Here is a 12,386-nt window from a genome sequence, read left to right as displayed (position 1 = left end):
AAGCACTTAGCTTCCCTTAGTTTCATCTTATTTAACTAATTAGGAATTATCAAGGTATTTTTGGCTGATATCAGTAACCACTGGCAGTAAGAGATGAGCAGGGGCTTGGAGAAAAATATACGACCATAGAACATAGATTTGTGCTCCCCTTCCATGGTGGAGAGTTGTATTGTTCTAAATTTCCTGTCTCCTTCTATCTTCTGGGGCCATATGAGTGAATTTGGTACACTAAACTGTGGACAGAAATGAAGTATACTACTCCAAGCCTGAACCCAAATGTGATTCCTCATCTTCTCTCTTCTTCTTAGTGCCAGTGATATATTGAAACTCAGGATGACTTTGAGAGCTACACATTGAAGATGACATATTTTATGAATGACTGTATTGAGCATAGAACTTCTTCCTTACCTTCACTACCACCAGTTGATATTTACATGAACATATATAAACTATTGTGGCAAACCACTGAAATTTTAGGGCATGTTTGTTTCATCAGCTATAGTTACTTTAACTATATGGAATTGAGTAATGCTATTTCCAAAAACTGTCCCATGTTATCTAATGGCACAATATTTGGTAAAGCTGACCAAAATTACATGGGAAGCAGACTGTCTATGGAGCCTACAGCGCTATCGGGATCATTAGAAAAACAGAAAGTTAATGTTTGTTGATTGTTACTGGTAGTATATAGCAAAATGTCTGAAAAAAGGAGATGCACTTAAGAAAAGATTAGGTGGTTTGCAAGCCAAAATAAATCAAAATAGACATTTTCCAGAAATTTTTCAAGGTGATTCTTAACTTCCAGTTTTGGGATTCACATATAGAAGCTTGGAAGTCATCATCCCATTTTAACAACAAGTAAAAAGCTGAACAGGATGAAAAATCAAAACCTTTCTTGGATCAGTAAGAGAGAGGAAGACACAGGGAAAGACACTGCCCCTAATATTGGAGAGACAGACAGGTGAATATGGGAGTCACATCTTACTGGAGCAGAGACTCACAAAGGTGAAAACCTGAACTATAATTGACCAACTGCTGGAGGCTCAGAGTGGACAACTCTGAGAGTGAAAATCTCCATGAGGACCCAGTCATAGTGGGACTCCCACAGTCTTGTGAAATTCACCTCCAGGAGCAGGACTAGATTCCCTAGATATTGGAGAAAAATCCCCTTCTGCATCTGGCAGGGGAAAGTGAAAAGGAACCTTTTTGAAATATGCCAGATTACTCTGTTCTTAACAAGACCTACACTTTGGAGAAACTAGTTAACCAGAAAGTAACCTGCTGGGGTATTTTCAGAGCCTAACCGACTTGGAGGAAGGAAAACATCCAACTCAGCTCATTCTAGCAATACTTTTCCACCAAAGTGGGGAGGAGAAGAAATTGAGAAACAGTTGTGAAGTTCACAGTCTAGAGGCATAAGGTCACAAAAAGACAGCCCTAATCATAGGACTATAGCACACTGATCTTCCCCACATACTTTGTCACTACATCACTGCACAACTATATACAGTAGTTCCTTTGGCCTGGCACATCATGTCTGGTTATCAAGAAAAAGTTACAAAGCATAGTAAAAGGCAAAAAACACAATTTGAAGCAGTTATGATTAACATGCTAAGGGCTCTTATGGGTAAGTAGACAGTGTACGGGAACAGATGGGTAATATGAATAGAGAGATGAAAATCCTAGAAAAGAACAAAAAAGAGATGCTAGAGATCAGAAACACTGTTACAGAAATGAAGAATTCCTTTGATGGTACTACTGGTAGATTGGATATGGCTAAGAATCTCTGAAAGTGAGTACATATCAATAGAAACTTTGAAAACTGAAGAGTGAACAGAACAGACTGAAAAAAAAAAAAGCAGAATATCCAAGGACTGTGGGACAACATAGGTGTAACATACATGTAATGGGAATATCAGAAGAAGAAGAAAAAAATAAAAGAACAAAAGAAATATTTGAAAAAATAATGACTGAGAGTTTCCCAAAATTAATGTCAGAAACTAAACTATAGATCCTGGAGGCTCAGAGAACACCAAGCAGGATAAATGCCAACACAAAACAAAACAAAACAAAAAAACAAGCAAAAAACCTGAAACAAAAAACCCCCAAACTATAACTAAGCATATCATTTTCAAACTACAGAAAATCAAAGAAAAAGGAAAATTTTTGCAAAAGAGCTAGAGGAAAACAACACCTTACCTATAGAGGAACAAAGATAAGAATTAAATCCAACTTCCACTCATAAATCATGCAAGCAAAAAGAGAGTAGAGTGAAATATTTAAAGTACTGAGAGAAAAAAAAACCCACTAACCTAGAATTTCTGCACCCTGTGAATCATCCTTAAAAATGAAAGAGAAATAGCCTTTCTCAGACAAAGAAAAAAGAAGTGTTTTGTCCACCCATTATTTTAGACAGTCACAAAATAACCACTGTTCTCTCATTAGAGAGATATTAAGGTTGAGAAAACAATGGGATATATAAAACTTGACAGTTATGTCTCAGAGAGAACTTTCAGCACCATACGTGAATTTAATATGAAGAAAATTGAAAACAATCCTACTAAATTTTTTTAGGAAGTTGTATTACAAAAGAAACCACGAAACTACATGTAAAAGACTTTGATAAACAATTGTTAAGACAAATTTTGTCCACCTGTACTTGCACAAGTGGAAACAGACTAGATGGATTTCGGGATATTTTTTCCTCTTGAGGAAGAGGGAGTGTGAAATAGATGCTGCAAAAAAGTACTACAAGGATATCTGGTGATCAGAGAAGTGGACCAATGCAGAGAGATATATCTTTCTGCCAAGGATTTTGCAGTCCTTTATGGTTTATAGTGTTGTCCAGCATAGGACAATATTTTCTATTCTCCTTGATTCTCCTTGACTATGTTTGATCAATGGAATATGGACCAAATTGGTCTATTCTAATTCTAAGTCTACCTCCTCTTCTTTGATGTTAGTATACATGGAGATCTCAGAAGCCATATATCAAAGAGGGTAGAAAATCCACTGCTCTTGGTTACAAATAAAGCTCTGTTGTGTTTACCCACTGAAATTTGGAAGTTTACTTTTGATTGCAGCTATCATTACCTTTGATGTTCCTTAATCCATAAACTCATTACAGGGAATATGTTACAATGAAAGTTAATCACAGACTGAATTCTGTGAAATGTGCAAAATTCATTAGCAAGAAAGTACACAAGCAGACACACCACCTGTTCTTATAAGGCGTTCTTAGGCCTTTTGACAAATACCTTGGATAAAAGGTTGGCTAGAGGCAGACAAAACTGTATTCTCAGGGCAGAATCAGCCAATACTCTACTTGAGGCTCCTCAAGTCTTCAAGTTTGTCACTCCAGATTTGCTGGTTTCTTTATCCCCAAGCAGTTATTCATTCTCATAACATCTGAATTCTTAGCCTTTTGGCTAGGCAAGCAATCCACACAGAGCCCATAAAGTTGATTGTAGATCATCTTCTCACCTCTCCAATATTCTTCTGAAATGGAATTTTAAACTCTCAAGTCTTTGCTGTTTCCTACTCTTTCTGTTCTCATTAAATAGATGATGTATGTGTATTCAATTATATGTTATGGTTTCTCTCTTAATATTTAGTGAGAAAATAATTCTGCAGTAGTTTGTTCCATCTGTGCCTCAAACCTTCACCATTGGTCATGGCTTTTCAATGAGACCCAGCACCTACAACTGGCCATAAGACTTCACTGAGGTTTTGTCTGCACAGAAAAAGTGAAACACCTTGTCTGCTTATTCTTTATTCCAAATTTGTTCACATGTGTGTTTAATCTAGCTACATGCTATGTCATATTTTATGAACCACATTGAGAAAAGGTACCATAGGTACAAAACTGCATACATATGAACTATGTCTTTCTAAAATGTGTTTCCTATGCCCCTAACTTAGAAAATAGACACTTAAAAAATTATCCTTTTCCTAATAATTCCCAAGTATGTAGCATCTGATGCCCCTTCTCCCCTTTACCATCAAATATATGGATAGTGTGATATTGTAGTTGTGGGTCAGTGCTAACACTGTGCACCTAAGAATAACTTGACCTGGATTCTAGATGTGTTTTTTAATAGCTCAGTGAAATTAAGAAAATGCCTCAGCTCATAGGGTGTCAGTTTCCCTATTGCTAGAATGAGGTAGGCGAAGTATTCAAAATTAAATTGTAAATCTTGTTCAGCTACAAAATTTACTATCTGGTGTTACGATTAATCTGTGCTGATTTCACCATATACTCATTAATGAAAACCAGAGCCAGACAAAAATTAAAGGAGAGAACATAGATTTTATTCCAAAAAAATACTACCATAGGGGAAGAGAGGCTCCAGAATAAAACTGGGCTAAATTCCGAATATTGGGCTTATTCTGACTAGAACTTGTGGGGATTTATAGTCAAATGGCAAGTGTGTGGGTGGGGGCAGTTAGTGAATGGACAATTACTAATAGGAAACATCAAGTCTGGGAGGATTCTGGCTGAACTGACCAAACAGAATTCTTGCTGAAGGCAGGCTAGGGTGATCACATATCATCTGGAGGATAGTGGGTATTAGGAGTGTGATCAGGTATTAATAGTGGGGATTTATCTCTAAACTAACTTAGCAGGATTCTTGCTAAAACTGGATTCTGCAAGGAAGTAGATGGGTGAGTCTTGCTGGGGAGAGGGTTCAGGGGATCTGACTAAAGTTTGGTCAAGCAAAGAATCATTTGTCACACCCTAGAATTCACTATTTTTTTGTTTGTTTGTTTTAACAGGTTTCTGTAATGTGGACAATACCTTTTTATTTTAGGGCACCTCCTTCTCTTGAAATATCAGAAGAGGAAATATTCTGATTATTGAAATTCCTCATTGTGAATAAATTTATTATAATCACCATGCACCAGCAGTATACTAAGTGTACTTATGTCTTTCAGGATAACTCATCTTATGGCAAAATAACAATCCTAAAATCTTACTGTCTTACAAAACCAAAAGCTTATTCCTTGTTCATGCCACATGTTCACTGCTGGTTGGCTACAACTCTACTCTGCATCACCTTCACTCTGGTACCCAGCTAATGGAACACCTCTATCTGAAGTATTACCAATCTGTGGAAGAGAAAAAAAGAGATATATTGGGAAATCACATGATGCTTCTCAAAATGAATCACATGATGCTTCTCTGCCCATAAGTGATACACATCAGGTCTGCAAAATTACTGCAAGCAAAAACAAGTCTATGTCATTGGCCTGGTATCACTGGGAAGGGGAAGTAAATCTTCCATACCATAGAAGCGTTCAATATCTGTGAAAAGTAATACAGTCTACCAATGTGTGTTTGAATATATCCTCTACATAAACTTTAATTGAAGACTGATAGTAGGGATTTTTCTCTTTTAAATATGGGAAGATGAAGCTCATAGATGCAAAGCTATCACATTTATAAGCCTGGATTTCAAGAAAAATGCAGATCGATGGTTTTCAAAGCCCATGTTCTTAACTTGTAATCATTTGGTCACATTTTTATTAATTGATCATATTCATCTACAAAATTCTCCTAAAAATGAGTAAGAATGATCTGAATAATGATGATGATGATGATATTGAAAACACAATATTGGCAATTAATTTTTTTCTCCTTCAGTTGGGAAGGCTGTTGTTTCTTTAACACCTGTGCTCTATATGGCTTCTAAACATTTAAAATATTGGTGTTCTGTAAGGGAAAACTTTTATAGTGATTCAGTTTTAAACTTCTGATTTTGCTCTTTTATTTTCTTAGCCAGGGACTGAGGCAAAGTCAAAGAAGCAGAGCAAAGAGAAAGGGAGGGGGTAAGCATAGCACTTTTCCTCATTCAGAAATTGAGAATTTAACAGTTGATCAGCTATGAGAGTGTTTTGGTGGTTCCCTTGTGTTTTAGATTCCTCTCTGCTTAATTAATGACTCACTCTGCATATTAATCTGGCTTCTTTGATTATTAACACAGTAGCATTTTTATTTAAGAAGAATTGCAGGGAGGTGGATGTGAGAGAGTATTGGTCCATATCTCACCCATGTCTGAATGCCTAATAATGTCTTGCTGATTCACATGGAGATCTCATTCTGTATTTAACATGGATCATGGTTGGTACACAGTATGGATGCTAAACTTTATTACTCTAGACTTTCTTTAGAAACTTGAAATTGTTTTAAAAAAATCATTTTTTAAGTTCCACAGATAAAGCATAAAAATTGAATATATTTCATACTCCTTGAGCCAGGGCTTCCACACAGAGATATATAATCATTGATATAGAATAAGTGAGGTTCATATTAATCACCCTCAAATACCCAGGTAAAATGGTCCAGTGTTTATTTAACAAAGCACAGTTGGAACTGGTTGTTGCTGCTCTATTATTGAATTTTATTTACTACTTTTTCTTACCCTTTTATTTCCACAATTTCACTGTTATTAATCCAGGAAAACAAGAATTGAAAACTATCTCTGTTTCTCTCCCTCTCTCTCCCTCTGGCTTTGGAGGCTATAATAAACTCCACTGAATTTATTTATTTATTTTTTTAATTATATTTTTACAAGACACTATACTCACATATTCAGAGGTTCTACTTTAGATTTACTTTGTCCTTCAAAACTGGATTAGCGAGAGATGCCAACACATATGGTAACTCCTGGAACAGTTTACAGTTTGAACAACCTACAGGAAACCATGAGAGCCACATTTCCTGTCAGTATTGTGAAGCCAAAATCTGTGTTTGGAAATTAACTTGAGCATGTACCTAAGATCTGTGCAGAAACCCATTTAGTGATCTTATACAGTTTTAGAGGTGACATATCCTGAGTGACATTCCAATAAAAGCTACCAAAATCTTGATTGAATTTTAATGAGTGAAAGTAATTTTGAGTTCTACTTTGTGTTTTTTTAAATACTATTTTTACAATTTTTAAATTCCACTCCAAATCAAAATTAAGCTCAATTTCTTGTCTCTGATAGTCTTGTCTATGTGTTCCCTTTGTTTCATTTTTCTTCAAAAGACAAGAATACTTGAAATGTCTCTCCTTGATATAGTGTCCAATTTTTCATGTGCACTCTCTGTATTTATGTAAATAAATTTACAGCCTTTCTCATTATTAGATATTAGTTGTGAAATAAACCAGTAACATGCTAAATAAATTTTTAAAAATCTACAATATATGAGCTATCTATGTGAATAGGTCCTTTGATCTATCAGAAGGAACACAGCTGATAAGAAACTATAGCAAATTTCCCAATTCTGAAAGTTTCTGGCTGTTAACAATTGGCACTTCAAAGAATCTATGTCAACAAAGATGGTGACAGCTAAGAGTGTATCATGAGGAGAGTTTATAGTAAACAAATGTGTCCTTTGATGCCAATTTGGTTTTCTAAAGACATTTGTTATTACTGGATGGAATTTCAAAGGCTGCTTTACAAAGCCTACTTGAAAAATTGCTCTGTGGCATTACTCCAAGGCCTGTTTTTATGTATGAAAAAATGGTTCTTTTTTATACTTTTAAATAGATTATTATAGCTATAGGTATCTTCCATTTCTATAATGTGCAGGGAGGATAATGTGTCAATTTGGCCCAGAGTATGATCCCTGATGCTTTCAGTCATTGAGACAATATGCTTAAGAGAAGATTCTCCACACTTCGGATAAGCTACTCACTTCATTGCCTTTACTTTCCCAGGGCTCAGCTATTCAGCAGAAATGTGGCTTTTCTCTCTCTACAGCTTCCACTCCTCAGTCTACAGCTTCACGTCAGAAACCTGGGTAGTTGCATAGCTTACTGCGTCTCTTGCCATCATTAGTTTTCTCCAATAGAGAACTGGTTACCTCATGTTTCTTCTTATCCAGTAAAGTTTGAGACTTACTGGGATTCTTTTTTCAAACTTGGTCTCCTCTTCCCTTTAATACTCAGAGCAAGCAGTGATGGGCAGTACTAGACGTGAAAATTAAATGTGCAGGTGTCTACCTGCCATGAAGCTAAATTGAATAGAAGCCAAAAAGTCGAAGAGCAACAATAATTCAGGAATAAAATGAGAATTTTCTTCAATTTTGAGGAAAAAGAAAATACCTTTTGTTTACCAGCCTCCTTAATTATACAGTAGATATTCCACAGGTCTAAAAGATGCAAGGGAAAACACTAAATTGCGTGTGTAGATGTCACAAGGTAGTTGTCAAGTCCTCATACCTCTTGCTATTGGATAATTGTTTATAGGATTTCATGTCTGAATTGGCAAGAAGATAACAACCATAGGTCGATTATCTACCTAGTCAGTGTTAAAATGCCCCTAACATAGATAACACTGTCAAATTTAAAATTATTAGTGGACAGTTGAGAGAGAGGTTTTAATGGCTAAAGACACAATGAAGATATTTGAAAAGGCTTATGAAAGAAATGTCAGCCCAATCACAACCCCACACTCTAATAAGGATGAAGTTTTCAGAAATGATATATCTGTATTAAATTGACATCTTGTCCTTCACTTTGGCCAAAATACAAATGAGACTATTTAAAAATAGATGAAAAGAGGAGATAATTTACCTCTATCATCCTGAAACATTGGATTCTTCTTATCTATGATATCATTAGTTATATTTATGATAAACCAAACCATCTTTTTTTTTTTAGTGTGTAACAAAATTCACATCACTTGCTGAAATTTTTACACATGCATGTGCACATGTTTGTTTGATGCAAAAATATCAGTATGCTTCTTATAGTGGCATACCAAGACACGAAGATGAATTGGATGTGAATCCAACTATCAGAAGATATATGTTTTATGTTTAAACCAAAAAATTAAACAAAATGATATATTTAAAAGGCAACAAAGTAAAATGGAGTCATATTTATCATAAATACGTTAGAAAGTAGATTAGTATATATATGTTACTCAGTGTGGATATAAATTGGTAAGATCAGCATTAATATCCTAATATATACTTTAGGTGAAATAACAATACATATTTAATGGAGGAGGAAATCCAAATGTATAATCAATATATCTATAAATGTTTGCTGTCATTAGTAATCAAATAAATAAATTGAAACTAGTTAAAGTATCTTTTGCCTCTCGATTTTGCAAAGATTTGAAACAAATGATAATATAAATAATTAAGGAATAAGAAAAAGGCATTTTCACATGCTACTGGTGGGAGTGAAAATTAGTCCATCTTTTGGGAAACCAATTTGTCAATATTAATGAAAGAACCCTTAACATTTTTATGAATTTTATCCCACTTTTATCCTAATTTATGTATTTTATTCATAATTTATCCCAAGGAAATTGATAGAGTTGGACATTAAGACATATATGTGAAAGTGACAAAAATATGAAAGTATATGAAAGTGACAAAATAATGTCATTTCTAGCAATAAAAACTCTAAAAATGAAAAGTTCTTAAATAATACATTTATGAGACAAGATTTGGGCAGGAAAACACTTATATTTAGAACTAGTTAGCTAACATAGACAAGATGTCATAATTAATCCTTAGGCACATCATAATGTTCCTTTTAATGTGTTATTGCTCATGGAGGTGTAAAATACGATGTTTATTTTACTAGTTCTGCTTTGACCTTTTACAAGCATTATCACACGAAGGTGTTCATGCTAGTGAGTCAAAAACTTACTGGGTTTGGGGAAGCAAAGCAGTGCACATACATGAAAAATTGGGGTCAGGAAAGTGATGGGGCCGGAACTTAGGTAGACAGCCAGGAACCAAGAAGATACATATCACACAGAAATCAGAGCAAAATAGGTACGAAGAGCATGCAGGGCATTGACAGGAAATGAGAAATAAGTGAAGTCAAGGAGAAGAATGAGCTCTGGGACCCATAAAAAAGGACAGGCATCACAACTAAGGCAATTTTCTATTGCAGCCTTGCTGAACTTTAAGCTTCTTGAAAGCAAGGACCATCTTTTATCCCAATGGTTAGTAGAATGGCTGGAAATAATGGGTGTTCAAAAGTAGAACTGAAGTAATGTACTTTTTACCCTTTAACCCTGAGACAGCCTACTCTGGAGTTTTTCAGCCACTTAATATAAAAAACAATTCCCAAACCAAAATAAGTGATAATTGTATAGTTACATTTTGTTTGAATAAAGGGCAGGAACAAGTATTTTATTTTACACATGAAGGTAGATACTCTGGATTAAAAAGCATCTAAGTGAATATTTTCGTGTTGTAACTTCACTTTGAATTATGCCTTTACTATTGCACTTGGTATCAATGTTGTGTGCATTTGTTCGTCTCCCCATCCACACAGTGGGAGCTTCTAGGCTTGGAACATTTATTTATCTTTGCATTCTTGGCTCAAGGTTGTATTGATACCTCCCACTGTTTTTAAACTAATCTGAATGCTTTTCCCTTTTGGACCACTACTCCTTTCCCTTCTCTGCACCATGGTTTAAGCTGACTTAACTTCACATTCTAAGAGCTGACATGTGTCCCAGGCTTGAACAACATTATCATTTCAGGAGTAGCCCCTGACAAAAAATTAGATGTGACCAGTGAAAATAAATCCTTGAGATGGTTGCTGGAGTTCTTAGATGAAAAGCATTCTTTTCTTTTGAACTCCGAACTGTAAGTGATGTAAGCTATATTTGCACAACATAGAGAAATCCTACCCGAGAATAAATAATAGAGAAGAGAGTAAAATGGAAAGATGAAGGGAGAGGAGAGAGAGAGAAGAGAGAGAGAAAGAAGAGGTTTGATGATGATATTGAGCACTTAGAGCTCTGCCTAAAATCAGTCCAGATCTTCTCAATCTTATGAGCCAATACATTTCTTTTTTATACTTTAGTTAATTTGAACTAGGTATCTGTAGCCTACAAGTGAGAAAATCCTCAAAAATTCACTAGTGGAAACTAAGAGCAGCTATAAAGATATTATTGGGAAATTGGGAACATTTGGATATAGCCTCTATATTAGGTAATATAATTGTATAAATGTTAATTTCCTTGGGTATAGTAATCATAGCGGGGCTCTATAAATCAATGGCTTTAGGAAATACATGCTGAAATATTTAGGGGTAAAGCATCATAAAATCTGCAACTTTTATTTTTAAATGGATCAGTAAAATGTATATTTATAAAGCGAGATAAAACAGACATGGAAAAATGTTAACAATTAATGAATCCAGGTGAATGATGTATGTGTGTTGAGAAAATGAACAAGGGAAACCTAAGACAAAATGGAGTTGGGAAGCCATGCAGGGAGGGCTCTCATGAACATATCACTAACTGCAGTTTACTGACCCCAGCAGGTAGAAAGATTTCCTTCTTCTGACCCAGCAGCAACAAGCCGCCCACTGCTTGCAGCTTAAACAAACAAACAAAAAAGTCACAGCCCTCCCCAGTTTCCTCTTAAAACCCAGTAAAATCTGGCCTTCCATTGGTCTCTTTAAACTTGCCTACGTTTTGCCATAGTTTGCTTGTCTGAAATTACAGTTCCTCTGTTATTCCCAAATAAACTCATTTTGGCTAGCTACAGACCTTGTTATTTCATTTTTAAGGTCAACAATGTTCATCGACTGTTCTATTGACTTTCAGTAAGTTTGACACTTCTTGAAATAAAGTCTGAGGGGAAAACCCACAAAGCAATAATTGCTGAGTAGTGCAATTGCTTTATAATAGATGCTCAGCAAAACACGTTCCTTTTCAATTTTTGCAAAATTTTATAAACTGCTTTATTCATTAGACGTAATCAAATCTTAACCAAATTTACACTATAACTTGTTTTTAATCTTGCTATCTGTGCAAAGATCAATCTGTGTAATAGCTTCTATATTTGGGAAGTGAAAGTGAGTTATGTATAACAGAAGGAATTAAATTGTCAAGTCAGATTTGCATTAATCAGACATCTTACCCGGTACCAACCTTTACTAATCATTTAAAGGGTATAAGTAACTACTAGATACATGTGAAGGTTTGAGACCATCAATACTTTTCAGTAGGTCTTTTCTTGCCACATTAGGATGTGCTCTGTCCAGATTGATATGTTACATTTCTAAGTAATATACATGGCTGGATTATGTACATAAAGTGGAGGCAACATTTCACTCCTGAAACATCTTCATTTTATACTCAGATAGTTACGTAGCTTACATGACTTCTTCCAGGGAGCTATGCCTATAAATCTTCATATTCTAGATTTGTTTACCATAGGCAATGCTAGACAAACCAGGCACATCTAGCTAACAGCATTACATAGATAAAGGGTCTTTGATAGTAAGTATCGTTAATGTGTTAGCCAAGAAGCCTGTCTTTAGCATGTTTACAAGGAGGTTTGTCCAGCTTACCTTCCTTCTTCCTTTCCCCTGGGCACACAACTCCTCACATTGAGAGAATGGACTGCAGAG

Source organism: Eubalaena glacialis, chromosome 16 (assembly GCF_028564815.1).
Source record: "Eubalaena glacialis isolate mEubGla1 chromosome 16, mEubGla1.1.hap2.+ XY, whole genome shotgun sequence".
NCBI classification, from domain to species: domain Eukaryota; kingdom Metazoa; phylum Chordata; class Mammalia; order Artiodactyla; family Balaenidae; genus Eubalaena; species Eubalaena glacialis.
This window is presented reverse-complemented; position numbering follows the sequence as displayed.